A 27,033-nucleotide genomic window follows, 5' to 3' on the forward strand; every position below is an offset into this window, starting at 1 on the left:
ACGCACCGTGGAGTGCTGGCCACGGCGACGCGCACTCGACGGTGGTGTTGCCGGCCGCGAGGAAGAAAAGTGTGCACAGAGGTTTCCCGGCGGAGTCAAGCTTCAAGGGCTGGTTGGCTGGATGCGCAAGGAGCAAGCGGAGCTATGACGGGCTTTGCTATGACTGGTTGGCGCTCCAACAACGGCACAAGCTTGAGGGGGTAACGGCGACGGCGACGGGAAAAACAGGGGAGAAGAACGGAGAAAAATGGCGACGGTGAAGACCTTATAACGCGGGTAGGAAGCAAGGAGAAACCACGCCATGGCCTTCTCCATGCCAACGCGAAGCCGAACATGGCCACGAGCGCGCCTAGAAGCCAGAGGAAGCTCGCCATCGGTGAGGTGTCGCCCGAAGACACTGTTCACAGAAATTATTGAGTTGCCACTCGTCTATTTTCCCAAATTACTCCCAAATTTGTATGGTAACTCAAAAATCTCCAAAAATAAAAGTTGTTCCAAATTCAAAGTTCTACAACTTTTCTTTAATAACCATACTCTAATTTGGTCTACATTTTGAAATGCAAGTTTAAAATCAAAAGGGGACACTTTAAGTACATTTCGCCTTTTCAAATTACTTCAAATTTTATATAACAACTTTGAAAACTCCAAAAACCAACTTTGTATACCTTGACAAACTCTACACTTTTTCTTTTAGGCTCAACCCCAAAATGTGCTTAGATTTTGAATTAGGTTTTTCAGGGTAAAATTAAATACTGGAAATTAGGGTTTTTGGAAATTCAATTCAATACAAAGATTTTGAACTTGATTCAAACCATACAAGTCAACACATATAACATAAAGGTAAAATTGTTTTAGTGTATGCATATCAAAATTTTCACTAACCCAAAATGATGTGCAATGCATATGATGACATGGCATGTTTTAGGATTTAAAACACCCGAGGTGTTACACGTGGCCTCTAGGGGCTTGGGGGCTCCCGGACCCACACGTTAGCCCCATGAGCCGGCCTCCTTTATGACCAAGAAGTCTCCAAAAGGCACACTTGGGGGAGGCCCGTCCAAGCTGACATAGCGTGACACTCGGTGTGTCAGGACAGAGTAGTCGGATGACGCCTAGGGCTTCTTTGGCTCCACAACATCGCCACAATCCATAGAGCACTACTCAAGACCCTCCTGGACTCTAGCGCATGTAGACCATAGGCTAATCCCCAAAAACCGCCATGTACCCGACCTATCTCGGTATATAAGGGATAGGTCGAAACCCAGAGGGGGAGGATGATCTAAGATAGATCATCCCATTCCTCACCGATCCGCTCCTGCTCGGCACCAAGAGCAGAGCAACCAAAGAGGGACACTAAGAGCTCCTCCACCACACTCATCATCTTCCTCCTCTCCGATGAGGGGAAGACTCCACCGGCAGCGAGGCAACCTTAGGATTAGCACCGAGCTAACCCCCTAACAAATCTCCCTCTTCTCATGTACACTCTGTTGTTACCCCCCAATTCTAGGTGCTCTTGAGTATAAGGATCATCTGTTGCTAGACATAGGGCACCGATTGGCCCGAACTAGGATAAATCGTTACGTCCTCTATGTGATTCTTGTGTTCTTGAGTCCACCCGAGCCAACGGCAACATATCAGGTGTAAACCAACCAACCTGTGCAAACTTAGAAACTACCGATCAGAACCACTAGATGTTTATCCAATGGATGGGGTGAGGGGGCTTAAGCGCAAAAAAAAAGACCGGCGGGTGGGGGGCTTAAGCGCAAAAAAATCCCACCTCTCACCACATCCATTGGATCAGCATCTAGTGGTTCTGATTGGTAGTTTCTAAGTTTGCACAGGTTGGTTGGTTTGCACCTGATACATTGCCTACTCTAACACCACCTCAAACAACAATGCTTGTCGCGGTTCCGACCACGCGACAATGTGCTATCTCTACTACTAGCCATTTATGTTGCAGTTTCCTTGAGTCTACAACGGTCGACCAGATGTCTCAGCCCTTAGAGCAAGTATAACATTTGTCTTATAGCCAAGCTAATTAATATTTTTTTACTGATGTGGAAGAGAGAAGATAGCTTGGTTCTCATACAAGAAACAAGCTAGACATGGGAGCCTATGCAGTGGTGCGCCCTGATAGAGTAATATGTGAGGAGGAATATGAAAGAGAATATGAGACAAGGTGTCATATAATAATAAAAATAGTTTTTTAGACAAATAGAAGACAACTATTATAGTTTGGCTCTTATAACTTTACTTATAGCCGATTACTTGGCTCTATTATTGATCTTGTTCTTAGGAGCTCGGTCATCAATCGGCTTGGTTACGATAGACAAAGGAAACGAATCGCACTTGCAATTTATATATAATATAATGTGAGTTGATGTTTGACTATGGCCCTATCTAGGGGAGGTGTAGCTTTTCCAAAAACACCTCCTAGAGAAGCTTCCTAGAAAACTCAGAAAATTGCTCTGAGGAGTTTTTTTTCTATTTTTAGTATAAAGTGTAGCTTTTAGAGCTTTTTGTCTCATTAAAGAAACAAAACCCTATTCGGGGGAGCTTCTGCTTTTTTATCTCTACGGGGAAGCAAAAGCTCTCTAAACAGAGCCTATATATATGTCTAATATTCAACACACAACGGCCTGAATGTGGATTAAAATGTGTGTGTCTGGACTTAATTAATCAGCTAGAGGAGAAGGGATCGGATGGTTTGCAATAACCAGACCAGCAAGCTAATGGCTAATAATCAAGGAACAATTTTCCTTCTTTTTCTTTATATTATACCTCCCTTCCAGAAAAAAAATCTCCAGTTTCGCATTAGTTTTGGATCGAATACTGAGATGCACATTAGTTCTTGGGTCAGATGTAGGAGTAGTAGCACCTTAGTTTGAAAGTGCATGTAGGCCCTCTAATGGGTTTTGGTGCTTAAATGACAAAACAAGGCAAGCAAATTGATAAATCAAAATGAGGCAAAAGTAAATGGATATGGTTTGGTTTCAATGATGGCTTGCTTGCATAAATGAGAAGAGATCGATAGTCCATTGGTTTTGATCATGACTAATTATGTGAAGATGTGTGATCAAAATATTAGTTGATGAAAAAGAGTTTATATGAAAGCTTGCTTGATCACAACATCAAAATGAAGATATGTAAATGAAAATAAAAGTAAAGTGAAGGGTGCCAAGCCAAAATGAAAATAATACAAGGAATTGTAAATTAACTTGCCCTTATTGATGTTGATTTATACTCCCTCCATACCGGTAAAGAAAGTCGTTTAGGACAGCATTTAGCATACCAAGGAGTGATTAATTAGGATAGAGTTTTTCCTATCTACCCCTATTAAATATGGTTGCGGGTCCTTCATAGACAACAACCTCAAGCAGCTTGATTGGTTAGCGCAACAACTCTCGAGGTTCAATTCTTCGCAGGCGCAATTTTTTGCCGTGCGCTTCGATTTTTGCCATGCGCGATTTTAGCGTTTGCCTCTATCTGTTGCGCGTGTGCGTTTGCATGGCACTGTGTGGTTGCATGGCGCGCGCTGGCCGAGCGTTTTTTGCGCTTGCCTTCGTCTATTGCGCGAGCGTGGGTGTGTTTTCGTTGCATCGCGCGCTGGCGTTCCGTTGCTTGTTTTTCCTTCTTTCGCGCGCTGGCGTTCCGTCACTTGTTTTTCCTTCTTTCGCGCGTCTGTTTTCGTTGCATGGCACGAAGGACTCCGAAGTCATCTCCATGGCACCAGCAACGATAGTGGGTTCCTGCTCGAGGTCATCCTCCGTCATTATCTCCATGGAGTCCGCCGGCGCTAACTCCTCCGACGTCACAGAGTCCACCGCTGCATCCATGGAGTGACGAAGCGGCGAGCGCAGCGTCGGCGAGGAAGCAGCGAGCACGGCGTAGGTGAGGAAGCAGCGAGCACAGCGTCGGCGAGGAAGCGTTGGCGAGGAAGCGGCCAGGCCAGGATAGACGAGCGGTTGAGGATGAAGGGAGGCGAGCGGGCGGCGCGGCATGCGAAGCGAGGCTGCGCTATTATTAGTACGCGGTGATTAAATGAGCGATAAACGGTCGACGCGGCGTGCGAAGCGGCAGAGGCAAAGCCGTCCCAAATCACGCATGCAAGCGCTCGGCGACATCCTTTACGCAAACGAGCAGAAGTCCCAGAACGCCTTCATTTTCCTGTAGGGAGGGAGTATATGTAAGATATGTAATAAAGAGCAATGGAGATTCAATGCATATTACGAATATAGGTTACTTGGTCACTTGGATGATATTCTTTATCATGAAAGAAGAATGATCAAGTGCTTATGAATTCAATGAAATTCAACGTGGAAGCATAGTTGATCACAGGAAGCAAAACATTCAAGCAAGGATTATCAGTGTTGTTTAAAACCCACTCGATTCGGCTTCCACCAGATATTCGGGACTCCTTGGCTCGCTCCCGTGCTGGCACATACGCCTCTGACAATTTTACAGAGAAGCCCTCTATTTGTTTGAAAACTAATCCGCGGTCCAGCTCATCATCCATAAACAGTATCCACGTTGAGATACTTTTACGTAAACCCCTAATGTAAATTTTATTCTGACGTGAAGAAGAGGAAATTCAAGACTTGTTCCTTTTTTACGTAAACCCCTAAGGAAGCACTAGCTCCTCCCTGCCCTCTCCTCCCCGCGCCCTCTTCTTCCCGGCATGAGTGCCATCATGGCTCGAGCATGGGAAGCCATGCGGCCTCTGTGGCATGTGGGAGCTTGTGAGATCCGGCAGTGCGCAGATCAGGCGGAAGTCCCATTGCCATCCCCCTTCTCTCCCCCGAAGAGGCTCAAGGTGAGAAATGTGGGGGCTTTTAGGTCCTAGGGTTTGGTGGGGAGGGATTTGGACTTGATCTCATGGATTTTTATGCTTTGGTGCTTCATGGCTGCCGACACGGCAGATCCGGCAGCTGGAGCCTGGCGTTGGATCGGATCTAGCACCACGGCATGCTTGCCGCGGTTCTTGGCAGGTGAGCTCACGATTGGTTAGTTTGATTCGAATCCTGCCGAATGTTGATTGATTTACCTGTGAATTTGTGATGCGTCTTCAAAGTCACGGTGTTGAGCTTCACAACGACCAAGCGGCCAGGGCACACTATTTCTAATCAACTTGCGTCTATCAAAAGTATAATCTAGATCTTTGGTTGTAGAAAAGCTTGAAACACATTTCACCAATGTACACTAACATAGGAGTACCATTTTGCCCTTATCTGCATTTGGTCAGGCTAATCTTTGGACTACCATTGAACATTTCATTTCTACAATCACTCTACAGGTGGAACTTCTGCATCTTTCTAATGGCTCTGGTAGTCTGGTCCAAATATGAATGCTAATGTTTCTTCTTTAGGGGTCAGGCATGCTTCTGCTAATTTTTTTCATATGCATATATAACTTTGGCTAGGTAATATTTATGATCTAAATCGTGTATCATGTTGTACTGAAATTAGAAATTTCCTCTGTATAGTATTGGTTTAAAGGTTTAAAATCATATGCATTAATAAAACAAATAGTTCAAATGGCACAAAATGATTATGTACAAAGTAGCCACCTGTATTTTAAAGCTTCACACATTGAACAAGATATGATGGTATTGATATGAAGTGGTGATGAAGGATCCGCTTCTTGTCCTGACTTATGTGGTAATATTTTCGCATCGATTGCAGGATTTTTTTCCCCTCTAGGCTTACCTGAATTAGATGGCAGTGACGTGCTATCTGATGGTGCTTTCTGGTCGTTAGCTAAGACACTTGTGGAAGAAATGCTGACGAGTCCTGTTGTGATATGCTGTTAGTTCAAGAAGTAAGGAAACATATTGCTTCGTCTCTCAAAAAAGAGCAGGCACATGAAAGACCATTCTTTAAGGCAATCAATGTGAAGAAAGGTATTACTGATAACAGAAGGGGGAACACATCCTAAAGCACACCAGGGAAAAAATGATGCCTCTGATCATGTGAGTTCCCTTCATGGTCTACTAAATCAAAGTAGTTCTACATGCAGGCTATTTATGGTGGTTGCCCATGTCAATATTTTTGCAGGTACAAATTCATATGAAGTGAAATAGAAATTTCTCTAGCAAGGATATTTTTTGTGTGCTTCGATTGCCTCTCTAGAATGTCAAACAACTTTAGCTCAGTCTCGACAGGTAGAGTCTTCTAATTGAAAACTTTTGTGACTGTAGCTCTCTCCTTCCTATATTCATGTAGATTTTCTGTTTGACAATATATGTGAAGGTGTCAGGAGGGATAAGTAGCGGTTCAGATACTGAAGGTGTGGACTTTAAACAATGTAAATAGTTCCTCTTGCATTGATTGATTATTGTGATTGTTTATTAGATTTGATAATTGTTGTACAATCTGCAGTGGCTAGAAAGCAAAGTACTGGTCTTTTGGAAAAAGAGCTTGCTGCTACAACCAACAGGATCTGTCAAGGAACAATGTAGATTTGTGCTGAGCTGCTACAACTAACAGGACACTACTGCTAACAAACTGACAAAAACAACTCTCTTACTTATCCTAATCTTAGGTGTTGACTCCACGCTGATATTGAGAATTACTATATTAATGTCTGCTTAGATATTCAGGGCGTTCGGCTGGTAGCCTTTGTGCTGGTTTTGGATGATTTTGGATGGTTGAATAGTATTCTGTGAGAGAGAATAAGCTGAAACAAGCGGAAATAAAGCGGAAATAAGCTGGAACTCTACCAGCCGAATCATTTAGTTATAAAGCAATGACTATCAAACTTTGATAATAGCTTTCATTCTTTAGGCCATTGTAGGGCGCCCGAAGGGCGCCTAATGTTCTAGTGATTATTGAAGAATATGGATTTCAATGTGTGACTCTATGTTTAGTAAATTGAAGCCAAACTTAGTCTATTCCTTCACTTCATCTTCCCACCTTGAGGGGTTGATGTGCTTGTGAGCTGCTCCCACACTCCTACAACAACAACAACAACAACAAAGCCTTTAAGTCCCAAACAAGTTGGGGTAGGCTAGAGTTGAAACCCAACAGAAGCAATCAAGGTTCAGGCACGTGAATAGCTGTCTTCCAAGCACTCCTATCTAAGGCTAAGTCTTTGGGTATATTCCATCCTTTCAAGTCTCCTTTTATTGCCTCTACCCAAGTCAACTTCGGTCTTCCTCTGCCTCTCTTCACGTTACTATCCTGACTTAGGATTCCACTACGCACCGGTGCATCTGGAGGTCTCCGTTGCACATGTCCAAACCATCTCAACCGGTGTTGGACAAGCTTTTCTTCAATTGGCGCTACCCCTAATCTCTCACGTATATCATCGTTCCGAACTCGATCCCTTCTTGTATGACCGCAAATCCAGCGCAACATACGCATTTCCGCGACACTTAGCTGTTGAATATGTCGTCTTTTCGTAGGCCAACATTCTGCACCATACAACATAGCAGGTCTAATCGCCGTCCTATAAAACTTGCCTTTTAGCTTCTGTGGTACCCTTTTGTCACATAGGACACCAGACGCTTGCCGCCACTTCATCCACCCTGCTTTGATTCTATGGCTAACATCTTCATCAATATTTCCCGTCCCTCTGTAGCATTGATCCTAAATATCGAAAGGTATCCTTCCTAGGCACTACTTGACCTTCCAGACTAACATCTTCCTCCTCTCGAGTAGTAGTGCCGAAGTCACATCTCATATACTCAGTTTTAGTTCTACTAAGTCTAAAACCTTTGGACTCCAAAGTCTCCCGCCATAACTCCAGTTTCTGATTCACTCCTGTCCGGCTTTCATCAACTAGCACTACATCGTCCGCGAAAAGCATACACCAAGGGATGTCCCCTTGTATGTCCCTTGTGACCTCATCCATCACTAAAGCAAACAAATAAGGGCTCAAAGCTGACCCTTGATGTAGTCCTATCCTAATCGGGAAGTCAGTCCGTGTCTCCATCACTTGTTCGAACTCTAGTCACAACATTGCTGTACATGTCCTTAATGAGCCCGACGTACTTCGTTGGGACTTTATGTTTGTCCAAAGCCCACCACATAACATTCCTTAGTATTTTATCATAAGCCTTCTCCAAGTCAATAAAAATCATGTGTAGGTCCTTCTTCTTCTCCCTATACCGCTCCATAACTTGTCTTATTAAGAAAATTGCTTCCATGGTTGACCTTCCGGGCATGAAACCAAATTGGTTCATAGAGACCCGCGTTATTGCTCTCAAGCGATGCTCGATAACTCTCTCCCATAGCTTCATAGTATGGCTCATCAACTTAATTCCCCGGTAATTTGTACAACTTTGAATATCCCCTTTATTCTTGTAGATCGGTACCAATATACTTCTCCTCCACTCATCAGGCATCTTGTTCGATCGAAAAATATGGTTGAACAGCTTTGTTAACCATACTACAGCTATGTCCCCGAGGCATCTCCACACCTCGATTGGGATACCATCCGGTCCCATCGCCTTACCTCCTTTCATCCTTTTCAACTGCCTCTCTGACCTCAGATTCTTGGATTCTCCGTACAAAGCGCCTATTGGTGTCATTAAAAGAGTCATCCAACTGAAAGGTTGTGTCCATATTCTCACCTATTGAACAATTTGTCAAAATACTCTTGTCATCGATGTCGGATCTCATCCTCCTTTACCAAGAGATGCTCCCTTTCATCCTTAATGCACTTAACTTGGTTGAAGTCCCGTGTCTTTCTCTCACGAACCCTAGCCATCCTATAAATGTCCTTCTCTCCTTCCTTCGTACTCAAATGTTGGTAAAGATCCTCGTACGCTCTACCCTTTGCCACACTTACAGCTCGCTTTGCAGTCTTCTTTGCCACCTTATACTTCTCTATGTTGTCCACACTCCTGTCATGGTACAAGCGTCTATAGCATTCTTTCTTCTCCTTAATAGCCCTTTGGACTTCCTCGTTCCACCACCAAGTATCTTTAGCCTCGTGTCCCCTTCCTTTGGTTACTGCCACATACCTCTGAGGCTACCTTCCTGAATGTTGGTTGCCATCTTGTCCCACATATTGTTTATGTCGTCTTCTTCCTTCCAAGAGCCCTCTTTGATAACCCTTTCCCTAAATACCTCTGACGTCTCCCCTTTCAGTTTCCACCACTTTGTTCTTTCAATCTTAGCTTGTTTATCCCTACGGGCACGCACCTGAAAACGAAAATCTGCCACCAAAAGCTTATGTTGAGAAACAACACACTCCCCTGGTATCACCTTGCAATCCAAGCATGCTCGTTTGTCCTTTCTTCTTGCGAGGACAAAGTCAATCTGGCTACAGTGTTGTCCGCTACTGAAGGTCACTAGATGAGATTCTCTCTTTCTAAAGAAAGTGTTGGCTATCATCAGGTCAAAAGCTACCGCGAAGTCCAGAACTTCCTCCCCCTCCTGATTCCTACTACCATACCCAAAACCTCCTATGAACTGCCTCGAAACCTGCGCTTGTAGTACCTACATGCCCATTAAGATCTCCTCCTATAAAAAGCTTCTCACTACTAGGTATAGCTCTAACCAGGCCATCTAAGTCTTCCCAGAACTGTCTCTTAGCACTCTCGTCGAGGCCTACTTGGGGGGCATACGCACTAATTACGTTCAAGACCATATCACCAACGACAAGCTTGACTAAGATAATCCTATCTCCTTGCCTTCTCACTCCCACCACACCATTCTTGAGGCTCTTATCGATCAAAACTCCTACTCCATTTCTATTCGCGACTGTCCCTGTGTACCAAAGCTTGAAACCTGTATTGTCCACCTCCTTCGCCTTCTGACCCTTCCATTTAGTCTCTTGAACGCATAATATATTTATACGCCTCCTAGTCGCGGTATCAACTAATTCTCTTAACTTACCTGTAAGTGACCCTACATTCCAACTACCTAAACGGATCCTAATTGGTTCGACTAGCTTCCTTACCCTTCGCACCCGTCGACTCTGATGCGAAGACCCTTGCTCATTTTTCACTACACCCGGGCGCCGATGTAGCTCGCCACTAAGGAAGCGACGACCCGATCCTTGGTTACTTGACACCATGCCCAGATCACGACACGGCGCGTCACGGGGGTGACGACCCGGCCCTTGCCCATTTAACACCATACCCGGGTTCCGATATGGCGCGTCGCTAAGAGGGTTACGCCCCAACGATTTTCTTTCGGGTTTCATCTCCATTTAAGTGGCTAAGTTTTTACATTGGCTCGCCACGCCTAACACAACCCTCTTCCTTTACCAGGGCTTGGGACCTGCTATGCTGGGACACCAAAGGCTCCCACACTCCTAACTGAACCAAAAGTCTTTTGAGCTCTCCTTTGGCCCTCTCTTCTGGGTGTGTGATTTGTAAAAAATTACACGTTGAGAGATTGAGATGTTGTGAGCGCGAAAGAGCAATCCAAACCTAGAGCACTTGTGGATTTCATCAATCGATCATGCATCATTTGTTACTCTTGAAGGTGAAGCATCCTACACAATTTGGGCGTCACCTGACGAACTCACGTTCTTGTGGTGAGCCACAGAAAGTTTGTGAAGGCCTCGATCTTGCCTCCTCAAGGGAAAGATCAACTTAGTGGATCGAGAAAAGTGGTTGAAAGATACCCGGATAGAGCTTAATCGTGGGTGGTCGCTTATGACTTCCTCAATAGAGACGTATAGGGTTCAAGGGGGAACCTAAACTTTGGTGAGAACAAATCTCTTGTCTCCTTTGTGCTTTACTTTGTATATTGGTGTTTCTATCTTGATCTACTTGGTTGTGTGTTTGTGAGTGGAGGTGTTTTGTCGACTTGCTAGTGGACATCTCTAAACTTATATCTTCAAGTTTAGTTTGAGCTAGAACTCTTTAAGCTTAGTTTCATCTCAACTTTTTTTCTGTCTGTACAAACTTCCAAACCAAATTTCCGAACATTCAAAATTTCTAAGGATTCCTTCAGAACTTCCAAAGATTAACTAGTTTGCTACATTTTGAGTTGTAAAATTTGTAGAAATTGCTTATTCACCCCCTCTAGGCGATATCTCAGTCCTTTCACAGTTGTATTACCGACCCAAACTCTTAATATGACCTCTCACTAATCTTTAATACTCTCCGTCCCAGAAAGAATGTAGTCTCGTTTTTCGAGTAGTCAGATGATTTGAACTTTGACCAAAGTTTTTAAAAAACACTAACACTTATAATAAAAGATAAGTACAATTAGATTAATTATATAAATTTATGAACAAATATATTTTCATAATAAATTTATGAACAAATATAAATGTTAATATTATCCATTATAAATTTGGTTAAACTTGAGCTTGTTTGATTGACACGAATCTCATAATTGCATTCTTTGGGACTGAGGGAGTAACAATATATAAAAGGTGTAACTATGTGTCTTGACAAAAATCTATATCTGTATCTATATCTATATTATTGTAATATTAAAAAGAGAAATTCTCTCCAATTTATTGTTCGTTAGCCCATCCATTGACTTTCTCACGTCTGCATCTCTTGTTGTCCACACGTTTTCAATTCAAATCCAACACAAGACCATGCTTCAAATAACGCATGTCCAACTATGGTTATAATCCAATTTCAAGATGACATGGTCGTTATATGCATAATAAATCCCTAAGCCACAAGTTATTCATGTGATCGTGTAAAAAAATTACAATTTATATCTAAATAAATTAATTTTTAGAGTTGTTTTAAGTCAAACTTTTTCATATTTGATTGATCAAATTTATAAAAGCACTAAGATTTAATATGACACCATATTAATATTATTAGATACATCGTAAACTATATTTTTATATCATACTTATTTATGTTAAATATTTATGATCTTATCTATAGATAAATATGGTTAAATATAAAAATAATTTATTTTTAAAAAAATTAATTTATTTAAGGACGGAGAGACTAATAATTTTCTTCTAGTAATAGTTAATTATTAAAGGGTAAAAGCATTGCTTCTGGACGCAGTGACGCAGTTGCCTTGCCGCCGCCGCCGTCCCGTCCCAAACGTGCTCGCGGCCTGCCTTCCCGTCCAGGCGCGATGGCCGCCGGCGCCAAGCCCGATACCACCGCGTCTCCGCAGGCGCCTTCGGCGGCGAAGGGGGTCTTCATGCGCCGCATCTTTCCCTTCCTGCTCGCGACCAACGTCTTCATCGGAGGTGAGAAAAAAAAATCCCCCTCGACAGATCTCACCCCTTTTCGCCCCAGCTTCGACCTCAGTTTGGTCCTGGTATCTCCTGCAAAAAATGTTACCGTAAGTGATTTGCGCTTGTGGTCGTTTTACCCTAAATGATTGTGAAATTAGATCACCTCAGTTTGGTCCTGGTGTCTCCTGCAAAAATGTGACATTTCTCTTGTATAAATGCTGGGTTGGAATTGGATGGCCTGGCTTGTCGTGGTTAATTTTGTAGCTGATGGAAAACGGAAATAGATCGGGTTATCTTGTGCCCTCGATGTCAACGGGACTATATGTTTAGCTGGTAAGATATGGATGATTTGTTGTTGTTGTTGAAATCTACGTGTTTTTGTCTTGTGTCGGAAGTAGAATTTAGATCTTTAGAGTTTTATTTGCTTTCATTCCTGGAGATAAAGAAAATTATACATGCACTACCGTACCAGATGTTTAAATTAATGGCACCACCTAGTATGAATTTCTATATGTTATAAATGGAAAAACAGAAGGGTAGGTACAAGAGTCCCGACATTGATTGTTAAGTGAAGTTCATCATTGGTGTACTTATTAGCACTCATGACTTGGAATTTGGTGGTACCAATGTTAGCACATGCTATGGGGTTGAAATGAACCAATAGAATTCAATCTCAGCCATTTAGAATTTAGATGTGATTACTAACACAGTTGTTAGGAAGTTCCTGGAGAATATGGTCCCCGAGTAGCTTGTGTATGCTCTCTGTTTAGTAGGAAAATGGCAGGAGACACTAAGGGTGTGTTTGGTTTCTGGCTTGTTTCCACCCAACCAAACAGGCCCTAAGTGAACTAGTGCACAGTGGGAAACTCTAGAGGATCTCAGGCAGTTATACCTGCCATATAGGGAAGTTCAATAATTGCTTCCAATTGCGCCATTATGTATAAACCACGTATGCAAGTGACATTCTTCAAAGGAGTTCAAAGGGCATGATATCGTGTATTCACAATTATGTTTATGGCTGGGCACCTGGGTATGCCAGGTTGCTAATTGCCAACTTGATTTGCTTGTAATATAGGTTAAGATGAATAGGATGGATATCCATAGAGTTCACATGAGACAAGGATGTATTATGATTTCTATCTAGTTGGTTATTATCTTGTTTAAAGAAGGAAATTACTTGTAAGGTACACGTCATGATCTGGCAGATGTATAAGTGCACACATAAAACCATTGACATCAGCTTTCATGTTGAGCATAATAACTGGTCGGTACTTGATGATAACATCGCCCTGGTTGGTTTTATGTCATCACGCCTAAACTTTCACTGTTGTATTCTCTACTTCCTGCACAAATTCAAGGTAGTACCGATTAAACCATTGAAGCATGCCAAACAACTAAATCCTAAGCTAATATATGATCTGTTAATGATGTAAGCATGCCTGCTACACTATCATTAGAGTTAATACATGTAGGAATTTCTGCCACACTACGATTACTTGCATTGCATTGCTAATTAAATGACAATTCAGACCTTTGAGGTGCTGAAAGGTACTGCAAAAGGCATTTGGCACTTGTTTAGCACTCTTGTTTTGTTTTTGTGTTTCGTCACATGCTGCAGTAAGTTGACATTCTTGTCACATGCAGTTTATGTATTTGCCAAGACCTACAAAAGAGACCAGGAAAAGAAAAAGCTCAGGCTACTGCTGCTGCTGCTGCCGCTGCAGCATTGTCATCCCCAGCAAGTACAACTGCCAAGGCTCCAGATCCTTCTCCTGCACCTGTGCCCAAAAGGGTTCTCTCACCACTATCCGAAGATGAGCAGCGGCATCTATACAAATGGATGCTGGAAGAGAAGCGGAAGATCAAACCACGCAATGCCACTGAGAAGAATAAGATCAATGAGGAGAAAGCTCTTCTCAAGGAGTTCATTCGGGCAGAGTCTCTCCCTCGTTTGTGATGGTTACATCGGCTGTCCTGCTGGTCTTGATATTTTTTTTTCTCCACCCGCAGTCCAGTGAGGACATCGTCTGAAACTATGTGCCTTGTTAGTTGGCACAAAACGTTAGCATTTCTTTGCACTATCACATCTCGTCATTTGACAGTAAGTAGGTCGAGTGGTTCCAATCTCCAGGTAACTGTTTTGTTCTGATGAAAACTTATTTTGATCGGGGATACTCGGTAGATGTTTTGGAAGCTTATTGCTGCTGCGAAGCGTTCTAATTGACCTGCTGATAATGGCTCCAACTAGCTATGCTCAGCTATTCTTATGTAAGATGTGAATTGAGCTATTCAACAGCTAGTGTGTATCCACACCCTTTTAATATGGATTGTAGTCTTGGAAATCACTTAGTCTGCATCCACGCCCCAGTCCCAATACTCCTAGCGTTGCCCAAGCCACCGGAGAAGGTCTAGTGGATTGTGCTGAGTATACGATGAGCTCGTTGGTCTCTGTAGCTCATATGTGAAATTCTGTCACCTTGCCAATTTTGTTCGACAGTAATGTTATCCCGTTTTTCTTTATTTTTTCTGCAGTATTATTGATACGAGGTGTTGTATAAGGATAAATAAAAAATACAGGAGAAAAGAGGCCTATAGTGCTTATCAGTTAGGCTAATATCAGTGAGAGTTTCATCTCACTGTTTTCAAAACTTTCATGTGTTGAAAACAGTGTAGATAAGTTTTATTCTCTATGAAACACATTTTATCCTATAAAATTTTTATCATATACCTCTTTATCAACACTATATGTCGACATCGACTTATTTAATGCTCACGAAACTCATGAAACCCCATTGAAACTGGTCTATCATCGATTGGTTTATGTTCCCGCTGTTACTGTGCGTAAAAGTACACGTGGTAGATCCTCGCTTGTGGACGATGTTCAGTTCATGTGCTCGACTGCTGAAAACTCGAATAAATAGATTGGACAATGTTCAGTTCAGGTGTTTGATTGCGAAAACTGAAATAGATAAATATACAACGGTGGACTCTTAGAGGAAGCTCGATGTCACGATAAGATCAGAAGCAGAACTTGTTTATGTTTCTCTTCCAGTTTTGTTTATGTAAATGGTTAATAGAATTCTATTTTCCATCTAAAAGAAAGGAATATTCATTGGCAAAAGGTTTGGGTTCAAGTTACTCTGTTTTGGGAGCTATAACTTTTCCAAAAGCATCTTCTAGAGAAATTTCTTAAAAAAGCCCGAGAAGCTGATCTGAGAGTAGTCCCAACGCACCAGCGCAATTAGTAGCCCTAACCTCCATGTATGCTTCAAAGCTTCATGTCACAAATATTGATGGTTTTACAGATTTGTAAAGTTACCTGCAGAGGCAACGGCTGCCCCAACTGATGAATGTACTGATGTTTTAATCAGTCTGATTCAGAGAATTGCAACAAAGATAAATTCAATCAGAATTACTGGATATCATATCATCATCCATCATACGGAAAAACAACTTTATCAAACCTTTTGCATTCATAAAACACCATGAGAAGATAACACGTCTTTCCGTTGGTAGTTTGCACAACTGCATCATGTTGCAATCACAAACCCAACTAAAATCGAAGACTTCATGCTCCTTATTACTTCGAAAGTTTGAATTTGAATATGAAACGGAAAGATGAGGAAGCGCCGTAGTGGGATTGAAATAAACTCAGATCATATATTTGGTAACCTTGTACGCAATTGGTGGACGAGTCTGTTAGGATTTCCAATCCAACGCCCTAATCAAAACGAGGATTTTCAGACGACGAATCCCTTCTTCCCTGCTCTTACTGAGCAGCCCGGCGGCGTGGTCCACGCCGGACGGCCGGAATCCTCCGATCCGATCCTGCCCAGGGTGCAAGGTCACCGCCGGCAGCCACACATGGCCCAACCACTCGTCTCCTCCAAAGATGCCCCCGATCTCCGTGAGCGCCTCTCTTTCTCTGGATTATTACTTCCGTATTTTTATCTGCTCTCGTTGCAAGTAAACAAGACGATGGCCGGTGACTAAGATTCGCAGTAGTGTCTTGCCAGAGAGATTATCACCGAATTGATGACTCCATCTTGTTTCTGAACAGCAGCTGCTCCGGAACAGAGAGTCGTGGTAGCGAACAAGCACGGCGAGAATCTTGTGGGGATGCTGCACCACGCGGGGTCCAACAAGGTTGTAGTCCTGTGCCATGGCTTTGCGGCTTGCAAGGTAGTAATATCATGCTCGCTCTGAAGAAGCTTTTTCCTTGTCTCCAAGACATGATGATTTTTTTTTTATTTTTAACATTTTTTGAAACTATTTTCAAATCTGACACTGTTTATTTTTTTTTTCAAAACTAACACTTTTGGCCGCACATATTCGCATGGCGCGGCGGCAGGGCCCATCACAGGCCCGCAGCAAGGCCTCTTCTTCCATTTCTCTCCATTCGTTTCTCTCTCGTACGCCGCCGCCGGACACCGCCGCCACCCGCCCAACCGCGCCGCCACCCTCCCGTTGCACCCGCCCACGGCCTTGGACCCTACACCGCGCCTCCAACTGTCCCTCTATCTCCCCATTCGTGTTTGGCCGTGCCCGCTGCTATCGCCCGTGCCCGTCGCCGCGCGCCGCCTCCCCTGCTGGGCGCTGCCTCCCCTTGGCCGCCACACGCCGCCTCCCTTGCTGGGTGAGCGTTCAGCCACCGTCGCCGCCGGCCTGGCGTCGCCCGTGCCCGCCGCCGTCGCACCCTCCCTTGGCTCGTCCAACGCTGGCCGTAACTCCGTACCTACGTCTGCGCCCCTCCCTTCCTATTTGGTCGTGCCCGCTGTCGTCGCCCCCTCCCTTGCCTCGTCCACCGCTGTCGATGAAATATGGTCGGCAGTCTACCTAGGGGTATGCCCAAGGTAGTAGATTGTCGGCAGACAGATGCGCAAGCCACAAATAAGACGGTGACGTAAGACAGACACGAGGTTTTATCCAGGTTTGGCCGCCAAGAAGGCGTAATACCTACGTCCTGCGTCTAATTTGTATTGCTGTATGTCAATGAGAGATGTTTTTTAGAGGGGTCCCCTGCCCGCCTTATATAGTCCGGGGGCAGGGTTACAGATCTGGAAACTAATCCTAGCCAGTTACAATTGCTATATGTGGCCGGATAAGGATTCCTATTCTAACCGATCAGGATCTTGCCTGATCGCCAAATCTACCTTGACTCCTTACGCGGGACTCCGAACAGGTTGGCTGGGCCACGCGTCGTCTTTTGGTGGACCGGACTCACCAATCCGGGCCGGCCTAAGCTTAGCCGTAAGGGTATAGGGGTTAATACCCCCACAGCTAGTCCCCGAGCACCATGTATTATGCTGCGACATGCCATTTTAACCTTCTCCGACAAGTAAGGCTTGAGTCCTTGACACCTCTGACCACCGTTGTCGCCGGAGAAGTAGGTTGTCCGAAGAATGTATGGTGCTCTTAAGAAAAAAGAAAAAGATTTCCGTCCTGGGAAGTGTGCCCACTTGTATTTCTTAACAGAAATATAAGTGCGTCTTGAAGGGTAGCGTCCTTGATCATTAGAGGCGTAGGGGTCAAAAAACAAACACATTCACCGCAAGGTGAAGTATGCCCACTTAGTCCCGAGCCTGGTAGTAGGTGACGTAGGCACGTGGTGCCAGGGTCTAAAAAGAATTCCCAATTAAGTTGAGAACCCAATTGTCGTACAAGCAATATGAGATGCATCGGCAGGTGCATCGTACCGATGTAGTCCCCGGGCTTGCTGGAAGGCGAAGTAGGAGCCTTGTAGCAAGGTCTAAATAAATGTCTCTCAACTGTATGTGAGTACAAATCACATGTAGCCGAGGAAAGCAATCTCCGAGCAGTGGTCGGGACAGTCCCCGAGCACGATAGTAATCCTTACAATCAGTCAAAGCATAAGGGTCGATTAAATAAACACATTCACCGCAAGGTGAAGTGTGCCCACTTAGTCCCCGAGCCTGGTAGTAGGTGACGTAGGCACGTGGTGCCATGGTCTAAAAAGAATTCCCAATTAAGTTGAGAACCCAATTGTCGTACAAGCAATACGAGATGCACCGGCAGGTGCATCGTACCGATGTAGTCCCCGAGCTTGCTGGAAGGCGAAGTATGAGCCTTGTAGCAAGGTCTAAATAAATGTCTCTCAACTGTATGTGAGTACAAATCATATGTAGCCGAGGAAAGCAATCTCCGACCAGTGGTCGGGACAGTCCCCGAACACGGCAGCGGTTGGAGCAGTCCCCAAGCATGGTAGTGGTCTGGGCGGTCCCCGAGCACGGCAGTGGTCTGGGCAGTCCCCGAGCACGGCAGTGGTCTGGGTAGTCCCCGAGCAGGGCAGTGGTCTAGTCCATCATTGAGCACAAGACATGCAGTGAAAGGAAAAAAGAACGCCGCTTGTATTATTATTTGGTGTATTTATTTATCTCCTTACTCTGTCAAGTCCAATCTGCCACGTCTGGTCAAAAAAGTAGATGGATATAACACGTCACTCTGCCTTCTTGCTCTTTCTGGCAAATAGTCGCTTGGCACCTATATGAAGGTGCGTCAGTGTGGGCCCTCTCACATTATCAACGAAGAGGCGCGTACGCTGGTAACGAAGGGGCGCATTTATTGGCGTAGATCTCGAGGTTGTGAAAACAACCGTCTGCGCCGCGTGCGCACGTCTCCCAAGAATCTTGGGCGGACGAAACGACGGAGCTCTTGGTTATTTATAATATAGAACTGGTAAGTTACTTTTTACCGATCCCCATTGTCATTCGCCGCCGCAACCTTCTTCTTCCTCTTGCCGAACTCTATTCCTTCGAAAATCATCACCAATCCCCCCACCACTGCATCCATCCCCTTTGTAAGGATAGATTAATGGCGAAGAGAGATGCCTAGAAGAAAGGCGGAGTCATGGCGAAGGAGTGGTGGAAGTCAAGGAGCAATGAGCAGACCATCGAAGACCTCGTCGCCATGAGAGTGCTCCACAAGGCACTCGCGGGATGGCGTGCGTCGGAAGGAGAAAGCTTCCCCGATCCATAACTAGGTGAGATTGTGGTTTTCGAGGATTTCTTCAAGCGGGGTTTTAGGGTTCCAGTGCACCATTTCCTTCAGGGTCTCTACTTGTATTACGAGATTGGGATTTGCAATCTGCATCCCAACTCGATTCTTCTTGTCTCCACCTTCATCCATCTTTGCGAAGCCTATGGTGGCTTCTAGCCCCATTTTGACCTCTTTCGCCATCTGTTTTGTCTGCGGAAGAAAGGGAGTGGTGGCTCGAAGATAGCCAAAGGCATCTACCTCAATCTGCATGACGGTATGAAGGCCCAGTACTTGCACTGCCCCTGGAACACCTCGCTAGACGAATGGTACAAGAAGTGATTCTACATCTGCGAAGAGCCAAACACAATCACCCTGTGCAACATGGGGTTGATTCCGGAGAAGAAGAACAGCTGGTCGGAGAAGCCCGAGCACTTGGAGCAGATCGCAGAACTGCTCGGGATGATCCTGTGGGGAAAGCTGGATGGTCCAAGCGTGGTCGGGAACTTCATTAGCCGAAGGATCCAGCCCTACCAGAAGAGGGTACATCCTGGCTTCGAGTACCAGGGGAGCGCAGATCCGACGAGGATCAGAAAAGAGGCGCTCGACAAGATAGAAGTAAAGGCCAGGATTGGGGAGCTATTCAACCTAGCCGATCCCAATTATGTCAGGTTAAATGACATCGAGCACGCCTTCAAGCTGGCTCGACCTCCCCCAAAGGTAAATGATGTTTCCTTGTACCTGTAGAATTATGTTGTAACATGAAATTGACTGTTGTCTCCTTTATGTTTCCCAGAGTAATGGTCGTGACCAGGCAGCAGTGTTCGTGTCTCCGCCCCCTGGTGTTGATTGGCCGCAAATTGCCGGCCCAACCGCCCAGACTGGTGCCAGGACCAAAGATGTCGACTGGGCGGTACTCGGGGTTGGGGAGGATGCATCGGCCAGAGCTGCTGGCAAGCGGCCAGCTGCCAACAAACATTGCCAGGCCATCTTCCCCCTTTCAGATGACAAAACAGAGGATGCGGACATCTTCCGACTCGTCCCTCGAAAGAGAAGGAGACAAATGGGGTCGACGAAGCAGGGTGGCTCCTCTATGCCAGCAGTGATCGCATCACCAACCACTGCAACACAGAGGACAAGCGGGGGAAGTGTCGAGCACCAAACCCTGGCGCCAGTACCGGTCATGGAAAAAGACCCGGTGTATCCCGCCGAGCACGTGGAGCGGGCGTGATCGAAGAGACGCTCCTTCGCCATGTCATTCCGTGCTTCCAAGCTATAAGTGTCTGTAACTTTGATGTAAGCTTATAATTTGTATTGAATACTATTGTCTTCTGAACTTTTCTCTGGTATATCAGGTCAGCATCCACCGAAAATCCTGACCAGCTAGCCAGGTGTGGCACGGCTTCGCCAGTACTGGCGGAAAGAACTGCTCAGCAGCTGGTTGTGGAGGAACCTATAGAAGAAATTCTGCCAGAACCTCAGCAGACGAGTGGCCAGATGTCAGTCCCCGAGCAGCTGGTCGAGAGGACAGCCGAGCAAAGTACAAGTGCTTCGAGCACTAACCCTGCTAAAGCAGATACCTTGGTGCCAAGGGAACTAGACCAAGCCAAGGAGCAGCAACTGGAGTTGGCATAGAGCACGCTAGTCGATGCTACGGCTCATGGGAAAGCCATAGTGGTCGCGGAGACTGCAGACTCCAGACCAGTGCCGCCCCGTGAACAAGAGGCCGAAGAGGACGAAGTAGAAGAAATCTTGGGCCATCCCCAAGATAAACGACAACATGTATATGTGTCGCGCTGGCGGAACGACGAGTGGGTTATGCACAAAGAAATCCTAGAGGTCGAAGAGACCCTAAAAGTTGAACAAGCGGCAAAGCATCTAGTGATAGAAGTCCAGGTATGTTTGGCTTGACCACTTGACCCTATTATATAGTCGAACTGTCTGATTTAGCTTGTTTATATGCAGGACTTGATGAAGACCGCAAAGTACTGAAAGAGGTGCTTCGACCAGATTGAGGGAATCACGATGAACAATAGAGAACTGGCGACTGAGGTGGAACGCTTGCGCCGCCAACTTGAAGCCGCCGACCAGGAGAGGATAGAGCGAGAGGCATAGAACCAGAACCTGGTCGGCCAGCTCAATAACAAAGAGCGGGAAAAAACAAGTAAGTTGTCATTTTATCACAGCAAGTGTATGACATGTTTTGTTGCGTTGTTGGTAGTGACAGCTATAATGCAGGCTTAGAAGCTAAGTAACCCACCTCCAAGAGGAGAATAGCCACGTGACCGCAGAGTGTGGTCATCTAAAGGAGGACAACGAGAAACTAGCGCGCAACCAGTCTCAACTCTAGGACCACACCACCAAAATGAAGGAGGAACTAAAAAGTAAGTATTCCAGACCACCTTTCTCATTTGTTGCCCGCCTTATCTTATCATGTCATTACATTTGATGTCTTGTACGGTGTGCAGTTTTAAAAGTCAATGCCAAGAGGCATCTAGAAGCCGTGATCAAAGAGCGTGACGGCTGGAAAGCACGATGCCTCAAGGCCACCGAGGATCAGGACACATGGAAGAACCGGTGCCAGGAAGTGGCAACTGGCATTTTGCCCATCCTCGACCTTATCGACCTGGCGCTCACAGAGGAAGAGCCAAGGATGCCCCAGCTCGAACTAGTCAAAAGATGTAGACAAGCATGGGGATGGTTCCAAGAGTTCGTGAAGGAGGCGGGTGAGTACACGGGTGCCCATGTGCTAAGCATGGTGCGTGCCCACTACCCCCTGATCGATCTCAAGCGCCTGGAGGCTGGATACCCAAAGGAGGTAGACCTAGACAAGGCGGAGGAGCTTCGAATGGCCTAGCTGGACCTATCATCAAAGATAATTGGCGACATTAATCTGTGTGGAGGTGGGACAGCACCTATACAGGGGATGCCATCGACAAGTTAGCTGGAAACGCCATCAATTGCAAGCCAACTGACGAAGCCTGCGGTCTCAACCAGCCAGGCATCGGCAGGGCCATCCCCTTCAGCTCGATTAGCACAAGAGTCCCCGAGACCTAAGTAGGATATCGGAAGCAGCGAGCAGTAGGTGTCGCACACCCCGACTAGCCAATGTAATAGGCTTAGAGCTATAGAAGGAGGGCATAGTTGTGTTATTGTAAACTTGGGCCTCTTTAGGCAAGCTTGTAATAACGTAACTATATATCATTATAAGCTTGTTTGCTTTGTATAAAATGTTTTTAAGCTTGAAACTTATGTTGGTGTAACTAAGTGAGAACATGTTAACGTTCTGTTTAGTTGTACCATTTTGCTCGACACATCATCCCAAAAAGTTTGTGCAGCCCTAGTTTGCCATGTGGTCGGAGTGTGAGGTGTGTGACCTGTGCACACGTAGACGCGGACAAGTCAAACCAAGGGGGACCTGCTGATCACCTGTAACATAGAGAGCAGATCCCATGCACGTGTTGGGAGGAACCGGAGACAGGGCCTGCTCCGAAAACCGTAGAAGGAGTGGTGGTCGACTTTTACTGGCTAAGTTAGAATAACCATAAAATTCAAAGTGACACATTAGAGTGGTTGGAGAAATCATAATAGCTTTATTGAAGTAAATCAAAGGTACAAGAGGAGTACATATCTCAGTAGTTAAGCATAGAAACATCTAAGCTTGTCGATGTGCCACGAGTTTGGTACGTCAGTACTGTCCTAGGTGAGCTAACCTGTAAGACGTTGGTCATGTGACTTCTTTGATCATGAAGGGACCCTCCCATGGGGTTGCGAGTTTATGGACACCAACCTGGTTCATCTTCCACTTCAAGACTTGGTCCCCGACCACGAAGAACCACTCTTTAACATTCTTGTTGTAGTACCTGCGCAAAACAGCAAGGTATTTGGCCATATGTACACAAGAATCGAGCCGCCTCTCTTCTGCGCTATTCACTTCTAGTTCCCGTACTTCATTGACCCTTCCTTCATCGAAGTTCTCTACCCATGCTGATTTGAAAGCTATATCTACTGGAAGGACTGCCTCAGCGCCGTAAACCATAAAGTACGGTGAGACGCCGGTGTACTGGCTGAGTTCTGAGGCCCCTAGACCACGGCTGGTAACTCTTTGAGCCATCTTCCGAGAGCTTTGTCATTTTCTCTGTACATCCTCTTCTTCAATGCATCTAAGATCATGCCATTGGCCCGCTCGACTTGTCCATTAGCTCTAGGGTACGCCACCGAGACGTATTTTACTACTATGCTCCTTTCATCGTAGAAGTCCCAAAAAGCGTTCTCGGTGAACTGAGTACCCAGATCAGTGATGATGCTGTTGGGTATGCCAAAATGGTGGATGACCTAGTCGAGGAACATGACAGCCTTTTCTAAGGATGCCTATACCAGAGGCATGTATTCTATCCACTTAGAAAATTTATCGATCAGCACAAAGACGCATGTAAATTTCCCTGGAGCCAGTTTGAAGGGCCCGATCATATCCAGTCCCCCAGCATGCGAAGGGCCAAGAGGCTGGTATTGTCTGGATCTCATGTGCTGGTATGTGGATTCTCTTGGCGAAGAACTAACAACCCTCATAGTGGCGGACTAGCTTCTTTGTGTCGACTACTATTGACAGCCAATAGAACCCTGCTCGAAAAGCCTTACCGACCAGCGTTCTTGAGGCCACGTGGTTATTGCAGGAGCTAGAGTGGATTTGGTCTAGGAGATGTTCACCATCCTCCGGGGTTATACACTTCATCAAGATTTCCTCCTTTGCGTTCTTGCGCCATAGCTTGCCATCGATGAGCAGGTACTGCTTACTGCGACGCATTAGGCGCTCGTTTTCTATCCGATTAGTATAACCGCTGCCATCTGTTAGGTACTTGATGAAAGGTATTCTCCAGTCAGGCTCGTGAGTGGTCGGAGGCGGCTCGGCGGTGCTTGACGCCGGAACCATAGCCACCAACTGCTGGTCTGGAGGCTTGTTTACCGTGGAATCTTCCTCTTCGATGGAAGGCATGAGCAGGTCTTGGATGAATATGCCATGTGGGATTTTGGCTTGGGATGATCCTAACTTTGACAGTGCATCCGTTGCTTGATTCTTGTCTCGGACCACGTGTATGTACTCGATGCCATAGAACCTGTCTTCCTAGCTTTCTGATCGATTTGCAGTATGCATCCTATCTTTTCGCTGGTCGTGTCCCAGTCCTTGTTGAGTTGGTTGATGACCAGAGCAGAGTCTCCATAGACGTAGAGATGTTTGACGCCAAGCTCAACCGCAATGCGCAAACCATGTAGGCATGCTTCATACTCGGCGGCATTATTAGATGCTGGGAAATAAATCCTGAGGACGTACCTGGAGCTGCTCCTTGGATGGTGACACGAAAAGGACTCCTAGCTCCTGCACCAGTCAATGTTGAGAGAGCCAGTCGAAGTACATCGTCCAATACTCGTCGGATCCCGGAGAGGTAGGCATGCTTAAGTCTGTCCACTCGACAATGAAATCGATGAGTGCCTAAGACTTGATTGTAGTACGGCTTGCAAATTCCTAAGGAGAAGGGGCATAGCTCCATTGCCCATTTAACGATGCGCCCATTCGCATCCTTGTTGCTAATGATATCTCGCAGAGGGTACTCAGTCATGACCACCACACAGTATCCATTCGAAGTAGTGTTTCAACTTTCGAGATGTTATCAGTATGGCATAGATCAACTTCTGAATCTATGGGTACCTGGTCTTGGACTCATTAAGTACCTTGCTGATGAAATATATTGGTCGATTGTACCTTGTAGACGTGGCCGGGCTCGTCTCGCTCGACCACCATGGCCTGTGGAGACCACTCGATTAGTAGCCAGCAATGTATAGTAGGAGTATTTTGTCTTCTCTTGGAGCAGTGAGGACCGGAGGTGACGTAAGGTATTGTTTCAGCTGTGTGAAGGCAGCGTCTGCTTCCTTCGACCACTCAAACTTTTCGGATGCTTTGAGTAGTTTAAAGAACAGTAATCCTTTTTCGCCTAATCTTGATATGAAACTGGCTGAGGGCGGCCATGCATCATGTAAGCTTCTGAACATCCTTCACCTTTTTGGGCTGGCTTCATGTCCAAGACAGCTTTGACTTTCTCGGGTTAGGGCGTATGCCATCGTGACTGACTGACGTTGCCTGAGTAGTATGCCAGAAGGAACACCAAAGATGCACTTCTTTGGGTTTAACTTCCACTGGAATGTATTAAGGGCTGCAAAGGTGCGTTCTAGGTTGTCAACAAGGGTATGAGCTTCCTTGGTTTTGACAACTATATCATCAACATAAGCCTCGACTGAGGTCATCTTTTATCTCAGTCTTTGAGGCAAGCTTGTATAGCGCGTTGGTAGGTAGCCCCGGCGTTTATGAGCCCGAACGACATGGTCAGTGTAGCAGTAGGCGCCGAAGGGCAGTGATAAAAGATGTCTTGATCTGGTCATCCTTTTTGAGAGCTGATCTGGTGATAACCAGAGTAGCAATCGAGAAAGGAAAGGAGCTCGCAACCGGCAGTTGAATCTACGACCTCGTCTATGCGAGGTAAGCCTGAAGGGGTCCTTAGGGCAGTGTTTGTTGAGATCAGTGTAATCAACGCACATTCTCCATTCATTATTCTTTTTGCGTACAAGAACTGGGTTGGCTAACCACTTCGGATGATACACTTCTTTAATAAATCCAGCTGCCAAAAGCCATGTAACTTCTACCCTAATCGCCTCTTTTTTGTCGCGAAGCGAACCGTCAGTAGCTTCTGCTTGATAGGTTTGGCCTTGCTGTTGACATTCAAGGAGTGCTCGATCAAGTTCCGAGGTACACCGGGCATGTCAGCAGGTTTCCATGCGAACACATCCACTGTTGCTCCTCAAGAACCTGACGAGCGCAGTCTTCCTATTTGGGATCTAGGTTGGCCCTGATAAGGGCCTTTTTTGCTGGGATCACCATCGACCAGCTGGATCACCTTGTGCTCCTTGGACTTGATGTTCTTGCATGGAGCCTCGAGCTCCAGGATCTCCTGGTGGTCGGTTCGAGGTCTTCTTAGGCAGTCGAGCACAGGTCTCGGCCATGCGAATAGAGAGGTCGTGAGCCTCTACTATTTTGAAACTATCATCTTCGCAGTATAAGCTGCGTACACATTGCCTCGAAGGGTTAGAACTCCTTTCTCGGTAGGCATCTTGAGCACCAGATACCTATAATGAGGTATGGCCATGAACTTGGTGAGCGACGGTCGACCAAGAATAGCATGGTAGGTGCCGTCGAAGTCGGCGACCACGAAGTTGACGTAGTCGGTGCGGAAGTGGTCTGGGGTCCCAAACTGCATAGGTAGCGTGATCTACCCGAGAGGTGTAGAGCTCTGTCTAGGGGAGAACACCCTAGAACTGTGCATTGTACGGCTTGAGGTCCGCTTGAGCTATCTTAGGGTGGGCAGACTGTTCTTGAACAGTATATCGATGGAGCTGCCGCCATCGAATAGTACTCTATCGAACTGAACCTTGTTGATACAAGGATCGAGGACCAGGGGAAAATGCCCTGGCTCAGGTATTGCGGCCCATTGGTCCTTTCTGCTGAAGGAGATTTCACAGTGAGACCACAGGAGGGAGCCATGGATCGGTGAGGAGATTGTCGGTGTTGGCCACGTTCAAGCAAGCACGGGCAAGCGACTTGCGTTCTCGTTTGGTCTCGATGGACACTTTGCCTCTGATGATGGTGTGCACGCGATCAGTTGGCTTGATGTACTTGTGACGAGGGTCTGCATCGTCGTCGTCGTTATCCTCGTTGCGCTGTTCCCCTACGTCATTGGGCTTATCGGACGTATCCAGAGCCTATTGACGCGTGTAGATAGACTTGAGGACACGGCAATTCTTCATGGTATGGTTTGACTTAGGATGGAGCTGGCAGGTCCCTTTCAATGCTTTAGCGTAGTCGTCTTCATAGTT

At 45.8% G+C, this 27,033-nt stretch overlaps 2 pseudogenes; both read left to right on the plus strand.

Annotated features, from left to right (window-relative positions):
* Positions 1 to 4,611: 4,611 nt before the first annotated feature.
* On the plus strand, positions 4,612 to 14,318 carry LOC136456157 (uncharacterized; annotated as a pseudogene).
* Positions 14,319 to 15,603: 1,285 nt separating this feature from the next.
* LOC136456156 (uncharacterized) overlaps positions 15,604 to 27,033 on the plus strand; it is a 56,851-nt pseudogene continuing 45,421 nt past the window's right edge.

This window comes from Miscanthus floridulus, chromosome 6 (assembly GCF_019320115.1).
Source record: "Miscanthus floridulus cultivar M001 chromosome 6, ASM1932011v1, whole genome shotgun sequence".
In the NCBI taxonomy this organism is placed as follows: Eukaryota; Viridiplantae; Streptophyta; class Magnoliopsida; order Poales; family Poaceae; genus Miscanthus; species Miscanthus floridulus.